The following is a 16,974-nucleotide window of genomic DNA, read 5'->3' as shown; positions in this document are numbered from 1 at the left end:
TTTGGCCATAAAGTACCTCAAATGCCCTTGGAAAAAGCATAACTCTATGAAGTACCCTAAATACCCCCAAACATAGATCATTATGTTAAACATCACTTGTTTATCAAATTTCTCCCCCTTTGTCATCAACAAAAGATGAAAAGCATGGAATGCTTCCCCTTAATATGGCCTCCCCCCTCAACTCAAGCACGAGAAATAAAATGACAATAGGAAGCAAGGAGATAATATAGAAAAAACTGATTTGCATTGATTAAGAGAGTATGCACAATACATTAGATAAAGAAATCATGCACAATATGTGCAGACAAGTATATAAGCCAACAAAGTGTTTCAAAAAGAAAACATTTAGTCTTTACATGGAAAAACACAAAAAAATGACACCTAGACTAGACTGTCAAGATTGCTCAGCATCACATCTTCAGTATCATCCTCATCATTGGCTTCAGTATCCTCGGCATCCTCATCATCGTCATCATCACCAACCTCTTCATTACCAGCATCGTTAAGAGTTGGTTGAGGCATGGGGGAATGTTAAGTTCAGTCATCATGTGATGCACGAGGTTCTCCAGTGCATCAAACCGGTGATTGAAATGCTGTTGAAGGCTGGAGATGTGAGTGTCAAATTGCTGAAACTGTAGTCTGGCCTGTGCACTTTCAACATCCATGTCTTGTGGGGCAGCTGCTGCTGGTGCTGCTCTTTAATGTCGGGCTGCATCTGTGGCTGGCCTTCTGCGGGGAAGGATGGGCTCCAATCTTGTCATGGGAAGGAGGTGAAGGAAGGGAGTCTTCATGTGTGAAGCTGACTCCAAAATGTCGAAAGATCCTAGTAAGAAGGCTACCATAAGGTAAGCTCATATTCCCAGTCGAAGCAGTCTGAATCATGTATGAAAGAATGATGAATGGAAGACACAGGGATTGATGAAAGAGAACACAATGGGCTTCATAGACCTGGAAGGAGGTGAGGTCAGTCCGGTGCCCCTTCCTAGGCAGAATGTTTAACTAGGTGATGTGGCTGATGGCTTTAGCTTGGTCATGAAACATTGTTTGTTTAATGGATCTGTAGTATTTGGGGCCAATCTCCGGGTTTCATAAGACAACTATAGATTTCATCTATGTTAATGTCCTTGGGTATGGGGTCTTTGTAGGTCCAAAATCGGAAGTCACCCTCTATAGTGATCCCAAGAAGGATGGAGAGGATAGGAATAGAGAGTTGAATGTCCTTCCCTTTGACGTAGGAGGTGATAGTTAGGTCCTCTCCCTCATGCTCATGCCTTAGGTTGGGATAGAAGTGTGTGACAAATCTGGGGAAGGTAGGCTCATCAGCTTTAAGCAATGGACCAACCCACGTCTCTAAAGAGAGGTACAATGGGAAATTGACCAAGGGCAACATGATTGACGGTTTTCCCTTGTTCAATATGCCTCCCAAGGGTTCGGGGATGTATTTCCCTGGCAAGGTCATCCCGTGAAGCACCCCTCTGACAGACGGATTTTTCGGCTGTGAGTTTTAACCTGTCAAGATACAAAGACCACACATTTTAGGATATTAGTAATTTTTAAAATTACAAATATCAAATGTAGAATAGGACATAGATGATGAGAAAAAATATGGAGGGCTCCTAGGTGATTCTTAAGTTCCAATTTTGAAATAAAAAAAGATTAGGTTTGGTCATTTTTGATCATTTGAAATAAGAGAGAATGGTGATTGCAGGTATTAGATTATGCAGTGGGGAGGACTAAAACTACAATGTGATTACCCACATAAGAAGTGATCAAAAGAATAGGAGCTCTTAATCAACTTGGGAATTTCAGGGTTTTTGTACCTAAAAGCCAAAATTTTGATTCGGTTGAAAGAGGAGGGAATTTTTTGTTTATGGTCTTACAAGATGGAAGTGCATCAAATATAAAGGTGAAAACAATTAAATAGGGATGTTGTTTTCAAGTCTTAGGCATATGATGAGTGTTGAAGTTTGGGTTGTTATTGTTCACGTGAACAGTGTTATGCCATTCTTCCTTGTTTCCTTTTTAGATATGGTACTCTTTCTAATGTAGGAATCTTCCTACACAAGTTTTAGGAGTTTCTAGAAAGCATAGTTCCTGTTTTCTATTAGTTACTAATTTCAAAACTTTCATTTTTCAGTACTTTCTATTTTGAACAGATTTTAGGAGTTAGTCCATAAATTGTACTTTTTATTTCATTTTTAGAGGGCAAGATGGCTTGCTTCTCAAGTTGTAATCTAGACTATTGATATATATATATATATATAATATATATATATATATATATATATATATATATATAAGAGGCTACGATTCTAGGAGTGAAAAGCTAGAATCGCAGGCTTATGTGATTCCTATCAATTCTTCTTCTCAGTTCTTTTTGTTATTGCACTGTTTTGGTTGATTAAAATTTATTTTCTAACATGGCATCGGAGCTTTTTTAATCAAAACAGTGTTGTTTTCAAGTATTCTCTTTTGAAGTTTTCTTTCAGTGTTCCTCTCTTTGGTGCACAGCCACCTACTGCTGTACTTATTTTATAGTTAAATCAAATGAATATATAAACTGATCTATTCTATTACTTACCTCTTATTTATCCCATAACTTGATTGATTACTTTGATATTTTATTTTCTGCAATTTTACATCCTTCTGCAGATTTGTTTTTCTCCGTAAACACCTATTTGATTCTATGTTGCAGAATTTTTCTGCTATTCTTCTTCAAGTTTCGGTGCGCCAACCACCTGCTGCTGCAAATAATGTGCTATTTAGATCAGTTTTTTGTTCTACCCTATTCTTTTCTGCACTCTGCAGAATGTATTTCATGATTCTTCTTCAAGTTCTGGGCTGCTGGTTCATGAGTTTATACTACAAATCGTGGGATCTTTTGCTGGTTGCTGAAGATTTATTTGGGGTGGCTACTAGTTTATATCGTTTGCTTCTTTGATGACTTATGAATGACTCAAATAATACCTATCCATGCTACTAACACCCCAGGGAATCCAGATGAAAATTGGTTGTATGTTTCAGTTCCTACACAAGTTTTTTTCAGGTCTTCTCTAAGGCTGCGTTTGTTTGCTGGAATAAAGGTGGGGTGGGAAATTCTTGAAAAAAGTGTAGATTTCTTACTTTTCCCTTAAATCCCAAAATTGTAGAATGTTTGGTTGCTTGGGGTGGGAAAGTGAGAGAGGTGAGGTGGCAGCCCAATTTTCCCACCCCATTGCTTTTTAAAACCCCACATATTTGATGGGATTTTGTGGGAAAGCTTGGAAAAGTAAAAAGTGGGACCCACCACTATTACTTTTCCACAAAACCCTTTCCTTTCCTTTCCTTCTCCCTTACCCCACTGCACATGGGGTCCACATGTTTTTTTTCCCACCCCTTTTTCCCACCCCACCTTTGCAAACAAACGCAGCCTAAGGTTCGATCTATCTAGTATTTAATCCTTGGGCAACTGTTTCCTTTTTATATGATGAGTATTGAGATTTACCTATTTGGTTGTGTTTACATCTCAACTACTGGTTTGTAACTTGCGATGCTATACAATGTCTTATGCGAATCCCTGGGCAACTGTTTCCCTATTTCGTGGGTGGAATTAATTTTCTGCAAGTTTTTTTCCATAAAGACTTGTGCCTACTCTATTTCTTCTACGATTTTTTTTTCCAACATCACAGACCTGAATTTAGTATCAGCTAGGTTTTATTCCATTGACTACTGTTGTTTTTAACAAATTTTTTTTTTCCACCCACCTTTGGTCCTACACATATTTTGCTTTTTTTTTATTGTTCTTGATTATCCATAGTTGAACCTGCTTCTCTCCCTCCTTGTCCATATTTTTCTTTTTATTAAATCCCATCTATACCATAACTCCTTGCCATTGTACTATATTTACCACTGATGCTATATATTTACCACATTACAACATTCCATACCATGAGGAGAACTTGGAAAGTATATTTCTTAGGATCTTTTTAAACTGGATATTGAGTATTGGATGCCGTTAATTGTCCACGTGTAATGCTACACGTGAGGGGGAGAATGATACCTTATTCTTTATCTACTCAAGATGTGCTGATGAATATTATTTGTGAAGATCTTTGTCCTCAACTTATGGCATTCTACAACAATATCATTACCTACCTTTACCTATATTGTCTTTTACCTAACTATTTGTCTGTAGTAACACATACTACCTTACCTACTTGGTCCGCAGTAACATATACCGTTTTTTATCTTACCTACTTGGTCGGCAGTAACCCATACTGTCTTTTACCTTACCTACTTGAGTCCGCAGTAACCCATACTGTCTTTTACCTATCTTCTTGGTCCATAGTAACCCATACTACTTTATCTATTTGGTCGATATTAACCTATACTGTCTTTTACCTATTTAGTCGGTCCACAGTAATCAATATTGCCTTTTACCTACTCATACTTTACCTACTACATGCCTTTTTGCGAAGCATTTATATATGGACATTGGAGTTGCAATTTTGAAGATTTAGTGTGGATATTTCTCCTTACTACCGGCATTATGTGGGATAGTGCCTTTTATCTACCCATACTTTACCTACTACTTGCCTTCTTGAGAAGCATTTATATGGACTTTGGAGTTGTAATTTTGAAGATTTAGTGTGGATATTTCTCCCTACTACCGGCATTATGGGGATAGTGTCTTTGATCCTGCTATACTTATGGAGTTTGTTTGTCTTCAACATCGTCAATTGTTCTCATTATAGGATGGTTCTTTCGACATGAAAAATTAAAATTTTTTTTAAGTTGGTGTTGATTATCTCCTAGGTGAAGTTTTCTCAGTGTGTATCAACGTCTACTATTGCTACACAATTCAAGATTGGTGCGACCTTTCAAGTTTATTCTTATTGTGCAAGCTGGAGTTTTCTATATGTATACTCTAACTTGAGGGGCAGTGTTGAAATTTGGGCTATTACTGTTCACATGAACAGTGTTATGCCATTATTCCTTGTTTCCTTTTTAGATATGCTGCTCTTTCTAATGTAGAAATCTTGCTACATAAGTTTTGGTAGTTTCTAGAAAGCATAGTTTTTTTTTTCTATTAGTTATTAATTTCAGAATTTTTCTTTCTCCGGTACTTTCTATTTTGGACAGATTTTAGGAGTTAGTTTTACTAGAAAATTTTGTCCATAAGTTGTACTTTTTATTTCCTTTTTCAGAGGGCAAGATGACTTGCTTCTTAAGTTGTAATCTAGGCTATTGATATCTATAAATAAGAGGCTGCAATTTTAGGAGTGAAAAGCTAGAATTGCAGGCTTATGTGATCCCTATCAATTATTCTTTCTTCTTCTCTTCTCTTCTTCTCAGTTCTTCTTCTTGGTGTATTGTTTTGGTTGATTAAAGTTTATTTTTTAACAATGAGAAAACGATCTCAGTTGGGTGAACAAGAACCCCAACAATCAATAATAAAAAGAATTGCAGGAACAATAAAGAGAAATCTTACCTTTCAGGAGAGGATCAAGAATCTTCAAAAAACAGTAGAGTTACCACGCGAGTCGAACGACACTACTTGGATTGAGAAACCCTATTTGTAGGGAGCAAGGGGGGGGGGGGAGAGAGAGAGAGAGAGAGAGAGAGAGAGAGAGAGAGAGAGAGGGTAGTTTTAACAAAATATATTCGTTCAAACAAAGCCCCCCTTTTTTAAAAAACACTCACTTAACCAGACAAGCGACCATTTGTATGAGACGAAAAATCCGTCTGGGTCTCTGGAATCAAACGGACAACTGTCTGATAGCTGAACTATACTTAGACTCTGAGTGGGAATTTTGAGAGAGATACTTATTCTAAGATATCAATGAGCCTTAGTTCCCTCCTTAGTTCAACAAAATGATTCTCACTTAGGGGTTTGGTGAATATGTCTGCCAATTGGTGTGTTGTATCAATGAATTCAAGGACAACTTCACTCTTTTGAATATAATCCCTAATGAAATGATGCCTTATATCAATGTGCTTGGCTCTTGAGTGAAGCACATGTTTTTGCTAAGGTTGATGGCACTAGTGTTGTCACACTTGATAGGGCATTTCTCAAGATGAACCTTATAGTCTAGTAAGGTTTGTTTCATCCCTATCAATTGAGCACAACACTTCTCGGTCGCTATGTAATCCGCCTCGATTGTTGCTCTTGTTAAACCATGATACTAAGCATGGTCCAAGTAGGTGACACGTTCTATTTGCACTATTTCGATTAACATGACAACCGGCAAAGTCGGCATCCGAAAAGCTTAGGAGGTCAAATTCTTGACCTTTAGGATACCATAAACCTAAGTTTGATGTGCCCTTCAAATATTTGAATATTCTTTTTATGGCACAAGCATGAGATTGTTTAGGATTGGCTTGATATCTTGCATAAGCACAAACACTAAACATTATATCCGGTCTACTAGCCGTTAAGTATAGGAGGCTTCCAATCATACCTTTATACTTAGTGGCATCAAAGGGCTTCCCATTCTCATCTTTTGTTAATTTCAAATATGTGCTCATGGGTGTTCCACTAGCCTTTTATGAGTTCTTTGATATACTTGGTTTGAGTAATAAATATGTCATTTCTGCATTGATTAATTTGGAAACCAAGAAAGAAATTTAATTCATTCATCATGCTCATTTCAAATTCATTTCTCATACAAGTACCAAAATCATGACATAAAGATTCATTTGTAGCACAAAAAATGATATCATCTACATATATTTGCAGAATAATACTGCTATTATTTTTTTACTTAACAAATAATGTGGTGTCTACCTTACCCATAAAGAATCCCTTTTGGACTAGGAATTTGCTTAACCTTTCATACCAAGCTTGTGGAGCTTGCTAAGTCTATATAGAGCCTTCTTAAGTTTGAAGACATGGTTGGGGGTAGGTAGGGTCTTCAAATCCCGGAGGTTGTGCAACATACACTTCCTCCATAATGAATTTGTTTAAGAATGCACTTTCACATCCATTTGATATAACTTGAAGTTCTTATGGCATGCAAATGCCTATAACATTCTTATGGATTCCAACCGGGTTACGGGTGCATAGGTCTCATCAAAATCAATTCCCTCTTGTTGATTATACCCTTAGGCAACCAACTTAGTCTTGTTTCAACAACTTGACCACTTTCATCAAGTTTGTTTCTAAATACCCATTTGGTGCCTATGATGGTATGGTCTCGAGATCTTTGAATGAGTTCCCAAACATCATTTGTTTCAAATTGATTTAACTCTTCTTGCATGACCATGATCCAATAACTATCGGTTAGGGCTTCTTTTGCATTTTTTGGTTCTATAGTTGATAAAAATGATAGTTGATAAAAATGCAACATAATTGCAAAAATTGAGTTCTTGTTCTTGTTTTAATTCCTTGACCTAAGTCACCTATGATTTGTTCAAGGGGATGATCTTTCTATGGGACTACCTCTTAGGTAGTTCTTGAGAGGAGGTCCCACCATCTTTGGGATAATTTCTAGGTTCTTCTAGGGACAACTTATCCACTTTCTCTCTAATTGCATGTTCAACCCTCTCATCGTCATCTTCATCAACTAGAGATTTATATTTATCCTTAGGTGGAGATACATCACATTTGACGTTCATTGACTCTTCTACAACTAAGGTTCATTTATTTAACACTTTATATGCCATACTATTTTGGGAGTATCCCAAGAAAATTCCCTCATCAACATTTTCATCAAAATTTTCCATAGGGTCCTTAGTGTTCAATATTGTGCATTTACATCCAAATATTTGGAAGTGATCAACCCTAGGTGCTTTATTGTGATAAAGTTCATATGGTGTCTTGTCTAAAAGTTATCTATTTAATATATGATTCAAGACATAACAAGCGGTGCTTGTGGCTTCTGCACAAAGATGCTTTGGCAATGAGAATTCATTTACCATGGTTCTAGCCATTTCTTGAAGTGATCTATTCTTTCTTTCTACCACTCCATTTGATTGGGGGTTCTTAGGGGCAAGAAGTTATGGGTTATACCTTCTTTATCACAAAACTCTCCAAAGTAGTTATTGTCAAATTCCCTCCCATGGTCACTTTGAATGGTGATTATGAGGTATCATTTCTCGTTTTGAATTTTTCTAACAAGAATGGTGAATTTCTCAAAAGCATCATCCTTATGTTTTAAAAACAAAGTCTATATATACCTTGAGTAGTCATTTACAATGACAAATGTATAGTGTTTACCACCAAGGCTTAGCTATTAGAATAGGTCCATATGAAGAAGTTCTAATGGTCTATTAGTTGATATTATGTTCTTAGACTTGTGAGATACTTTGATTTGCTTTCATTTTTGGCATGAAAAATAGTTTTTATCAAACTTTATTTTTAGAAGATTCCTAATTAGGTTCTTTAATGCAGTGGTCTTAATTAACTTCATATTATTATGACTTAGTTTTCTATGTCAAATAAGAGTTTCTTCTTGTGACATAAGACAAGTCATTAGGAGATGATTAATTGAAAACATAAGTGTAGATGTTATCTCTCCTAATACATTTTAGAATTAAATTTTCATTCATATATTTCATATAGCAACATAAAATATCAAATGTAACTTTATAGCTATACTACACAATTGACTTACGCTAATCAAGTTAAATGATAGTTTATCAACTAAATATATATATATATATATATATATATATATATTTGAGATATAAGTACCTCCAATATTGACTTGACCAATGTCCACTATCTTTCCTTTGTTAATGTCTTCATAGGTGATCCATCCTCTTTATCATATGATTCAAGCTTTGTGAAGAGCTTTGGATTTGACGTCATGTGCTTGGAACAACCACTATCAATGTACTATTCACTTATTTGGATGTTCATCAAGCAAACCTATATAAGAAAGAAAAGATATGCATTGGTCCCCACATCTACATGGGTCCAACTTGGTTAGATCTTATTGGTTCCATGTTGAACCGAGTGGGTTGATATTCTTGGGTCTTTGAAATATTGGGTCACAAATGTTGAAAGGTTTTTGGACTTGAAGTTTTTGTTTCCTTTGCCCTTTGGAGTTTTGACTTCTTTGCCCACTCCATTGGTTTGTGTTTTGATAGACGTTTTGACTTTTTTTAAGTCTTTGTTGGTTTGGTATATATGCCTAAATGGAGGTTAAGGTATATGCTTAAAAAGGGCATAGTAGGGATATGACCAACTATAATCAAACATCATTTAGTTTGGGTTTGGCCAATTTGGTGATGGTGTTGTCTTTGGGTATTATAGTAGTTTTGGGGTTTTTGCTACCTATGGTCATAATGGTTTTGGTATCCTCCATTACTCTTTGAATAACATTAGTTAAAATAATTTGGTCTTTTTGTTCTTTGGTTACTCTTTGGTCCATTCCTTTGATTCCCATTTTGCCCTTTCTTTTGGTAATGGTGATTCCCTCTTCCAATTTTCCCTTTATTGGCTTGAAGTGAGTCTTGTTCCCACTTTGAATATTTCCTTGAGTATTTGTGGGTTTTGGTGAAGGTTTCTTGCTAGATGACCTCTTTTCAAGTCTAACTTCCTTCCCCTTTCTAAGAATGGTGAATGTCACAAGGGCATTGTTTAGGTCTTGTTTTCCTTCTTTATTTTCTTAATGTATTCATGTAGATCATTTACGGTATCATTAGGTGAAGATACTTCATATTTTAAAACATTATTTTTCTTTTCAAGCTTCTTACTCAAATTATATAAAATTTGAAAACCTCTAACAAGATCTTCTTCATCATCTCATCTATTTCATTTTCATCATCAATGGAGTCGAGACTATTGTAAGTAGAGTTTACCAAGTCTTGATCTTCATCCGATTTAGCCATCAAGGCTAACTTGATCTTCTCTTTGTTGGATTCCTCGTTTTCTTCCTTATCATCATTTGTAGTGTAGGTGACTTCGGCTTTGTAGGCTCTCTCTTTTCCTTTGTTTGGGCACTCGGTTTTGTAGTGACTTGGTTTCCTACACTCAAAACAAATGATATTTTGATTGTTAGTGGGTGGGGTTCTTCCTTTTGAGAGATTTTTATCTTTTGATTCCTTGAATCATTGTCTTGTGTGGGTATCTTCCTTTTCTACCTTCAAGAAATTTCTTGAATTTCCTTGTGATAAATGCTATATCACTATTGGAGTTGTTTTCTTCTTTTTCACTTTCATCATCATTCTTGATGGAGCTTTTTAAAGCAATTGTCTTTTTCTTTAGCTCTTTTAAGTGACTTTCTTCATATCTCTTGTCTTCCTCAAGTTCCACCTCATGTGCAAGTAGGGATCTCATGAACTCACCAATTTTGATATTCTCTAAATTTCCCACTTCTTGTATGGCGGTCTTCTCCATGAGGGTGGAAGAGTTCTTAGGATTCTCTTTGTCACATCCTCATTTGCAAAGTCCTTACCAAAGCTATACAACTTATTAATAATATTAGTGAATTTAATAAATAAAAAAATTATGTTTTCATCATTTAAAATTTTAAAATTTTAATATTGAGTATGTAAACATCCAAATTAATCTTTTTAATTTGGTTGTTCTCTTCATAGGTAACAACCGATTTGTCATAGATTTCCTTAGCATTTTTGCAAGTGTCACATTTATTGTATACCTTTTCACTCAAGGCACATTGTAGAACATTTTGGCCTTATGGTTTGCTTCGGCTTTGGCCTTTTTGGTTCCATCTCATTTGGTCTTGGGTTTGGGTATTTTATACCATTTTTGTCAAACTTAGTAATTTCATTTGGTCCATATGTAATTATATCCCAAACATCAATATTAATGGCACATACAAAATTTTCAAATCTAGTTTTTCAATATGCAAACCCTTCTCCATCAAAATATGGAGGCCCAGAGGTGTTAAGTACTTTGGATCTTGAGAAGTATTGGTTAGATGATAATGCCATTTTATTCTTTTAAAGGTTGATTTTAATCTCAATTTGAGCTTTCGCTTTGATACCAATTGTTAAGGCAACCTAGAGGGAGATGAATAGGTTGCAACTAGTGGATTTGTCTAATTTTTTGGTGTAATTGTAAATACAAGTTAAGTTGTATATTTCAATGATATTAAGGTAATGCAATCAATCATAAGACAAATATTTTATAGTGGTTTGACTTTGCAAGTTTACGTCCACTCTTCTTTTGGCCTCAAAAGAGTATTCTACTAGTGATTCTCTTTCAATATAATGGGTAGAGATCAAACCCTTTACAATCTATGTTTTCTTTGTTCTAAATAGGGCAAGAGCACCCTTTACAAATTCTGATCAATCTAGACTAGAATTGAACAACAATACAGCTTGAAGAATTGGAAGATATTACCTAACAAGTTGTGTGACACTTTACCCCTTGTGAGAGTGTGATGTAATGATTAATGAATGCTCAACGGAATGGATGCACCACTTATGAAGTACCAATGGCCTTCAATCACTTCAAGCTTTACTCCAATGAGCTAGCTTGACAACTTTGGAATGTCCTTCAAAGTTGAGTGAACTTGTAAGGCAAGTAATCGATGCTTGTTCACCAATTTGAGAGCTTGATAATAGTGAGGTAGTAAATACTCAATAGGCAAGGTAGAGACTCTCAAATGGGAGTGGTTGGAAATATAAAGATGGCAATCAATTGCTTGGCCCAACCTCCCGATGGATAAAAATTTTCTCCTAGTTTTCAGTCCAAACAGATGTTCATCTGAATTAGTCGGAAAACTAGCAGTTGGGCTTAAGTTGTACCAGATGGACGACCGTCTAGAACCAGATGAGACAGTTGTCCGTCTGCAGCACAGAAGCAAAGATGGGAATTTAGGGACTTTTAGGGGTTTTTGGGGATTTTTAGCCATCCCTAAGCCTCAAACACCTTCTTAACATATCCCAGGACAGTCTAATGACATGATATGTGTATAATTAAGTACAATCTCATATGAGTGCATGTGGAGGTGTCCTAAATCCTAAATTCTTTTAAGTCTTGAACTTGACTTGACTTTCGCATCTTTCGCGCTTTGATTTTGATGCTCATCTTGACTTTGACTCCTTGTCCAAACTTACTTGATCTTGACTTGGGCTTGAACATCCAGTGAGTTTGGTTTAATGAGTTGGATCTGGTCCACTTGCTTTCATAATGTGCTGGATAATCACAACTTAATATAGACATTGGTAATTCATGTTTTTTATCATCAAAACTAATAGAGGTTGATGTGGTAATGCTGACATGGCATTTCCCAACACATTCAATATATGACCTGGAAGTTCTAAGTTTGATTCAAAACATTAAAATAACTCGAAACATCAAATACAATGTAACTAACAATAAAAATGAAAGGGAAGTACAACTCACTAATTCAGTGCCAAGAGGAGTGCCTCGGTGCATCCATCCTGTGAGTTGAGTAATACTGTGTCTGTAACATCCTCTCCTCTGACCAACGGACATAGACATCCCATGACATGTGTTGCCTATGGTTGTCGAGGTAATCGACAACTACAACTCTATAGGTTAGGTCATCAACATGTATAAGATATCAAATCTGAGGGAATACGCAATATGGATAGGGAAGTCCTGAATCAGCCTTAGGGGTTAGGGGTGTTGGTTGCATGCCAAAGATCTGCTCCACAAATGTCTGTGCCCCCGAGTTAGCATCCATATAAGTTGCTCCCTTGTGCACGTATATTGTCCTCCTGTTAGACGTTGGATTATACATCCTAGTCTGTTCCATTAGTCTATGTCTCCCATAATCCCGAGGAAACCCATGACCATAAGCCCAGAAGAAAATGTAGCACTCTCCATACCACTCTCGTACGAGTGGGGATCTGTTGCCGATATCCAATATCCGGCTGTGGAGCCTCCTAACTCATTTTGACTCATAGATCCCATAAAGCCTACCAAGCTATTCACATATGTGGGATGGTAAGACTTGTATGATGAGGTGTCATCCTTGCTACTTCCCTTTTCTCTTCCGACTGTAGGTGGAAGTATCACCTCGAGATGCTGGTGGACCATGAACGGGTATCCTAGGTAGCGTGGCTTAATTAAGTCTCCCCTGTGAACCTCAATGGTCCTCCCTGTCCCTGAACCTCTCAACTTGGGTCACTGTTGGCACTGGTGTTGGTGTTGGTTTTGGTGTCTCCCTAGGTCCATTATCCTCATCACTCCCACTATCATCCCCAATACTAGGTCCATCATCATCGTCATCATCCTGTGCTTGAGTAACGGGTGGCTGAGTAACATAATCATCATCATCATCTAACCACACAATATTATCTTCACTAACACTGGATGCACTGGGGTGTGGTACAAAAAGACGCTAGGTGCCGTGTGCACTCTCCCATCTGTGGCCAAGAATTGATCCACATTAGCTCCCATCTATCGTGCAATTTGATTGCTAGGTCGACCTCCCGCCTCATACAACAGTGGCTCTCTGACCCACTCAAATAAGGGGTCCTCATCATCATCAATGGAAAAGATGTCAGCCAACTTAATCTTGTCCCCATTACCTTGATCCTAACGTAGCTTAATGTGCTCCTCTCTCAACCTCATATTATGGAGAACATATACAAGATCCTCTAGCCGCTTCACCCCTAAACGGTTCTGCCTCTTAGAATGTATCAAATTGAATGTGCTCCAATTACGCTAGTTCCGGTGGCCAGAAGATGTCTAGGGGAGTACTTTAACTGCAATATTAATCAAGTACTCTGACTCTAACTCGTATTGCAGCCACCACTCAATTGCAAGAAACATAACCAACCAAATTAATAATGCTAAAAATAAATTGTGCAAAAAACTCAAATTGAGTATCTAAGACTTGGATTAAGTGACTAACCAGGAGTGGAACTTGAATAGCCACTGAGCGATTGAAGCTACCAACCGCATCTCTAAAAGCCTTCAACTACAATAAATAATTACAATGTTAGTATAAAAAACAAGTAATTATTAGTACTAAACTACTAGTCATGTCACAAGTCACAATCTTACCTCGTTATTAATTAATGCTTGTTTCACCGGATTCGGTTCCAACCTTTCCACTACTTGTTGGACTGCGCGAATCAAGTTTGTCCTCATCCTAAGTTCTTTACTATGGTGGTACATGGGATTCAAATAATAGGCTATCAAACAAGCCAACAAATGAGATGGTAAGAAACTACACAACTACATAATTAATATTAACTAGTAAGTAATAACTTGCACACTTTAATAACTTTCAACTCACCAGCCAAATGCAATGGATGTTGCAACTGCCTCTCCCGCCTCTCCTAAGTGATATCAAAGAATTTCTGGTTGCCCTGAACATATACCTTCCCAACCATCTCCTTCATCATCTTCATTGTAGCCCATATATGTGGTAAAGTTGGTTTCCTTTGTTGATCTGCCAACTTCAAGACTGTCACCACAGGGTCTAAAAGCTTCAGAACGACTTTTATATTTTTCCAGAAGTTATCATTGGATATGGTGGCCTGTGCTGCTTTCCTTGCCGGTGAATCTGACTGGGGCCAATCAAACCACTTTAGTGATGCAAACATTGCACGTAGTTGGTTTTTCTTCTTCTCAAAACTCTTCAAGGCAATCCAATTTGTAGCAAATTTTGTGACCCTAAGCCTCACAGAGTCACCACCACATATCCTCCTCAACATATCCAATGCATGTCCATGGTTATATACGTATGTGGTCACATGTTGAGGTCACATGTTGAGCCCGTTGAACAACCTTCTTCACAAATTTGATTTGCTTGATGTCTTTCAGCATCAAATCAATACAATGTGCTACACAAGGAGTCCAGAAGAGCCTATAGCTGGGATTCTCCATCAACTTCATCCCAACCTTCTTGAAATTGGAGCCATTATCGATCGCAATCTGCACCACGTGCTTGAATCCAACCTTTTTTTACCTCACTCTTCAACAACCCATATATGTATTTTGCATCCTTTTTGTAACCGAATGCATTAGTAGACTTGAGGAACACCATCCTCCCATCACAATTCAACATAAAATTGATGATAGATTGTCTAGTAGGACCAATCCAACCATCACACGTCAGCGTCATCTCATAGTGCCTCTACATCGGCTTAAGACCATCAATGTGGGTCTTCAAGTCTTCCTTATACCGTGGAAGATATACATTATATATCTTATATGGGTTGCCCCAACCACCCCATGTCTAGCACCACTGATCTCATCCACTATCGCCTTATAATAAGACCCCTGTGTAGCATTTGCAGGAACATTGTGGTACAATGCCCGCTTAGAAAAGGCCATCCTCATGTTCTCCTTCACATTACCCCACATATGCTTTAATTTCTTTTGTTTTGTCTGTGGCCTCCCAAACAAGTGAGGATCAATGCGTAGTATCTGCACATCGGGATCCATGGCAATGGGTCTGGAAGCCGCAGGTGTGGCACTGGGTCTAGGTGAAATTGATGTGGCACTAGGTCGAGGCCGTGGGGCCATGGTAAGGGAGCTAACTCTTTGACACTGGCTCCTCATACTGGAGCTGCCTCTGGTTGCCCTCTCAAAATCCGGATCTCTAGATGACCCTGCACCCATGGCCCTTTGTGTCCTCTTGATCTCATCGAATCTATGAGATTCCCTTCTCATCTTGAGTACTCTCTCCATCTCTGGCTCTGGGATGATACTTTGTTTGGATCCACATTCTGCTCTCCCACCTCCTCTAAGCATGCTGTCTGGAACTCATCCCGCTTTGCCTTTTTCTCTGCCCTCTTCTCTTGCCGCCCTCTCACATATTTTGCCATTGCCACTTTAACTTCATAAGGGACATTGGGGCATCCAACCACATTATGGTCCCCTCCCACTAGATGGATCTTCAGTCAAGTGGCCCCACCTGATCCAATTTTTTTCAGACAATATTTACACACTAACTTCTTCCTGTCATCCATCAGAGCCTACCATGCTGCCAAGCTATGTCTGACATAGTGTTTTTGAGTCTCTGGCTCAAAAGTTTGTGTCTAATACAAACATACATAATAATCATTAAAACACAAACCGGACACTTTAATTTTAGTCTAAAGACACTAAACACACATTACTTGTAAACTATGGTATTCAAAAACATTTGAAATTTTTTTCCTAATTAAAAGTATTTTTTATAATTAAGATATCTTTTATAATAATTATTAAATACGAGAAAACAAAAACACTTAAAAAATCAGACTCAATCAATCACATATGTAAATCTACCTATTAGAGACAATACATAATAATTTCAACTCAACCCAACATCATTTGAGCATGAAACAAATAAAAAAATGTAAATTTTTAGTTATTTTTTAAAATCAGGAAAATAAAAAAATAGTAGAACACTTAAAAATCAGATTCAATCAATTAGATTTGTAAATCTACCTATTAGAGACAACACATAATAAATTCAACTCAATCCAACATCATTTGAGCATCAAACAAAGGAAAATATGTTATTTTTATGTTATTATTATATATATTTTTTAAATTAGAAAAATAAAGAAATAGTAGAACACTACAAATCCAACAACAACCATTTGTAAATCTACCTACTAGAGACCATGGAAAAATTTTCAAAACATTCCAACACCATTTGACCATAAAAGAAAGGAAAAAATAAAAAAATAGGGGAAATTTAGGTTACCTTGCAACAAAGCTTGAAAACAGTGAAATAATCCACAAAAAAAGGCCGAAATCAACAAAGGAATGCTTGAAAGTGCTCGAAATTATCCAAAACCATGAAAAAATGGTCAAAATCTAGGGGGAAAATATGGTCGAAACCTCCTGGTTCTGCCCTAATATCGCACTCGAAACTCTGCTTTTGCAGAGTTTTGTGTGATAAAAGCAAATTTTATAAAAGTGAACCGGCTGGTTGAGCCGGTTTGGTTCAAGTTTCGACTCAGTTTCCACCCAATGTTGAAACTTTGATAGTTTTGACCCCTGCTTCAACCGGTTTGGTTTGTGTTTCAACCCAATGTCGAAATTTTTGTGCCTTTGATCAAAATTGTCAAAATTTCAACAGTTCCCATCGAAACTTGGGATTT

At 37.1% G+C, this 16,974-nt stretch overlaps 1 protein-coding gene across 2 annotated transcripts in view; it reads left to right on the top strand.

The window, feature by feature from the left end:
• Positions 1-16,974, top strand: part of LOC149022251 (importin beta-like SAD2) — a 65,773-nt gene that overhangs the window by 42,910 nt on the left and 5,889 nt on the right. The gene's annotated exons all lie outside the window — the stretch shown is intronic.

This window comes from Hakea prostrata, chromosome 3 (assembly GCF_041222555.1).
Source record: "Hakea prostrata isolate BN-2017 chromosome 3, UWA_Hpros_2, whole genome shotgun sequence".
Taxonomy (NCBI): Eukaryota; Viridiplantae; Streptophyta; class Magnoliopsida; order Proteales; family Proteaceae; genus Hakea; species Hakea prostrata.
This window is presented reverse-complemented; position numbering and strand designations above follow the sequence as displayed.